The sequence below is a fragment of the Rattus norvegicus genome, chromosome 17, assembly GCF_021556685.1.
Source record: "Rattus norvegicus strain SHRSP/BbbUtx chromosome 17, alternate assembly SHRSP_T2T, whole genome shotgun sequence".
In the NCBI taxonomy this organism is placed as follows: domain Eukaryota; kingdom Metazoa; phylum Chordata; class Mammalia; order Rodentia; family Muridae; genus Rattus; species Rattus norvegicus.
The window spans coordinates 35,393,793-35,397,319 of NC_141550.1; the positions used below are offsets into that span (position 1 = coordinate 35,393,793).

The 3,527-nt window shown below is 45.7% G+C and overlaps 1 pseudogene; it reads left to right on the top strand.

Moving 5' to 3' along the window:
- The first annotated feature begins 2,787 nt into the window (after positions 1–2,787).
- Positions 2,788–3,228, top strand: LOC148000126 (protein phosphatase 1 regulatory subunit 14B pseudogene; annotated as a pseudogene).
- The last annotated feature ends 299 nt before the right edge of the window (positions 3,229–3,527 follow it).

The following is a 3,527-nucleotide window of genomic DNA, read 5'->3' on the forward strand; positions in this document are numbered from 1 at the left end:
CCACTTTTTTAGACATTCTCTGACTGGCCTGAACCTCACCCAGTAGACTGGGTTTGCTGGCCAGCAATCCCCAGGGATCTTCCTATCTCTCCCTCAACAATACTGAGATGAAAGGTGCATACACTATGATCCCCAATTTTTTAGTTTTTAAAATATGGGTTCTAGGAACCAACCTCAGGCCTTCCTGCTATAATAAATAAATGGGCAAGTAAGTAAGTAAATACATAAATACATAAATAAATTTAAAGGTACTTTACTTGTTAGGCTACCTCCCAAGCTCTGTTAGCATGATTTCTTTTTAATAGCTATTGACCCTTCTGGATTAATCTCCCATATTCTGTCTTTTCTCTCCTAATATCTGCTCTGTGGTTTTGCTCTACCTTCTGGAAGAATTTATCCTCCTTATTTCTTAAACTTTATATTGACTTTTGTTTACTTATTTGCTTCTTTTTTAAGGCAAAATCATGCTGCGTAGGCCTGGAATTATGTAGCTGAGACTGTCCTCAAGATTTAGCAATCCTAATTTCAACTTCAGTCTCCCCAGTACTAAGACGTACTGTGGATTTGTTATTGCCAGGGCATTTAGTTTTTTAATTTCTAGGAAATCTTTCATGTTTTATGATTAGTCTACCTTATTGTGCCTCTTCTTGTTTTATGGATGTAATATTATAAAATCTTGTAGCAATTAACTATACTCCATTGGCTGTAATCCCTACACTTTAATTTTTTTCCTACTGGTTTCCTTGTCTACTGTTTCCTTATGTTGTCTCCATCTTTCATCTTGGATGCTGTCCCCAGATCTGGTGGTCCGTGGATCTGAAGGAATGGCATGTTTCATGAGGTTCATTGACTATTGGCTATGAGGCTCATGGAAAGATAATGGTACACTGAGCCATCAAGTGTCACTTGGCATCCTCGGCTTATTCAGATCTTCCCTTTAAACCCATCAATGTCTCTTCAGAAGAATGTTTTAAACATCTTCTTTGGTTGACAAGCAAGGGGGCTTTGAGGATGGTAGGTGGAGGGAGTAGGCTGTAAGACTCTGACGGACAGGCTAATGGCTCCAGGTTCCCTTTCGTCTATGCCTTGGGTGCACATCTGTTCCTGCGTTAAGTCTGTATGCTTCACTATTTAGAAAGAATAAGCCACCTATGTCTGAGGACGTAAAGTAATGATGACAAATGGACATAGGTTATGTGACAAAGGGTCCACAATACGAATTGTATCTCATATTGACTTTACTCCACCCTACACTTCATATTGGTACCTCCTTCAGATCCCGTGTGCTGAGTCCTACACTGCTTGGTCCTGGAAATGGAATGAAGAAAGGACAGACATGTGTACTTAGAAGCTGGAATCATGTAGGTTGTGCTCTTTCTGCTGGAGAAACACCAACTAAGAAACACATCCTGGAAGCTCAGAGCTTTTGTTGTATACAGGACAAAAGGAGGAGTTAGCCAGTCTCTAGTAGGAGGTCTCTGTAGGGGAGCAGTCTCAGGTTCTACACATCTGGGAGGAGGAAGCTGCAGTTGCTAGTTTTTGCAGACACTGGTTAATTGTTCATAAACACTTGTCCTTGCACACACTCTCAATATTTGCACTCCAACCAGAGGAGGGCTTTGCCATCTGTCTGAGCTTTGCCACTCCCACATCTGAGGCACTGAGGTTCCTAACATGGCCCTACACATGTCAGCAATACACAGTCACTGAAGGCTTCCTCCATTCCTGAAACCCATGCCTGAAGTCCCCTTGCTTTCATGAGTCCTGTTTATGATTGGATAGTAGCCTATGTGGCTCATGGAAACCCTCTCTATTGTGTTTAAGCTGTTCCAACTCTCTCTTTCAATAGCTTTCTATCCAGTAGATATTTGCTGACATTTTTGACCACTGATGTTCTTTCTTCCCCTGTGCTGCTCTGTTCAGGCCTAAAGATTTTTATTTTGCACATCTTTACTGACACTTCAGTGTGTTTTCAGGATGGAGTAGAGATAAATGTGTACATGGGTTAAAGCAAGTGTGGGTGCATGTGTGGATTCAGCATCCTACATTTAAGAGCCTATAAATTCTATAATTTTGTTGATGACTATTTCTGAGTCACAGGCTGTTTTTTAATAAATGTTGCACCTTGACAGATTGATAAAGGAAGTGGATGCCCAAAGTTAAACTCCCTGTCTTCATACCATCATTTATTTCAGTGTTATAACTTGGGAAGGCTGGGTTTTCCTTACAAATGAAGGCATTAACATGTAAAAGTAGGAGGTGTAGCTTTGTTGGAGATGTGTCACTGGGGTGGGCTTTAAGGCTTCAAAAGACTCTAGGCATTTCAAATTAGCCTGCTTCCTGCTTGTGGAGTCGGCTTTTGCTCCAACAGGACGCTTGCCTCCCTGATGCTCCTGCTTCCCATAGCGATGGCAACTGACTCATATCCCTCTAAACCATGAGCTCCAGAAAAAACCTTCCTTCTAGAAGTTACCTTTGTCTTATTACATAATAGAAAAGCAAGTTGCATTTCTGCTTTATGTGCTGGAAGGTAGAAGATCATCTATAGAACATTGTAGTCTAGCAAAGAAACCTACTTTTAAAAATCAGATAGCAACTATGTAACATAATTTATCTTAGTATAGAAATATCAGTCTAGAGCTGCCCCCGGGCGCCCCCGCCGCCGCCCTCGCCGCGGAGCTGCGCCGAGCGGAGCCGGCGAGCTAACCGGAGCCAGCGGCTCGGAGCCAGCCGGCGGGCGTCCGGGAGGCGGGGGCGCAGGGAGGGCACGTGGCCCCGGCGGCCGCCATGGCGGACAGCGGCCCCGCGGGGGGCGCGGCGTTGGCTGCCCCGGCCCCGGACCGGGTAGTGGCAGCACAGGGCCCCGAGTCTACTTCCAGAGTCTCCCTGGGGCCGCAGGCGAAGGCCCGGGGGGCACGGATGATGATGGCCCGGTAAAACGGCAAGGGAAGGTCAATCAAGTACGACCGCAAGGAGCTGCGGAAGCGCCTCAACCTGGAGGAGTGGATTTTAGAACAGCTCACGCGACTCTACGACTGCCAGGAGGAGGAGATCCCAGAGCTGGAGATCGATATGGATGAACTCTTGGACATGGAAAGTGATGATACTCGGGCTGCTAGAGTCAAAGAGCTGCTAGTTGACTGTTACAAACCCACTGAGGCCTTCATCTCTGGCCTGCTGGACAAGATCCGGGGCATGCAGAAGCTGAGCACACCCTAGAAGAAATAAGGGTCCTGACTCAGATGACCATGGCTCCCACAGGACAATCGCTGCCCCCCAACCTCGTAGCAACAGCAATACTGGGGGACCCTGCAGCCAGGCCTGGTGCCATGGACAGGGATCCCTGTGCCCCGCCTAGGGGCCGTTCCCTCACCCTCACTTTTCCATTTTGGGATTTTTTATTGTTATTAAACTGATGGGACTTTTTGTGTTTTTATATTGACTCTGCGGCGCAGGCCCTTTGAAAATAAAGCTAGGATACAGCCTTTGGAGCAGCTAAATAAAAAAAAAGAAAAAGAAAAGAAAAG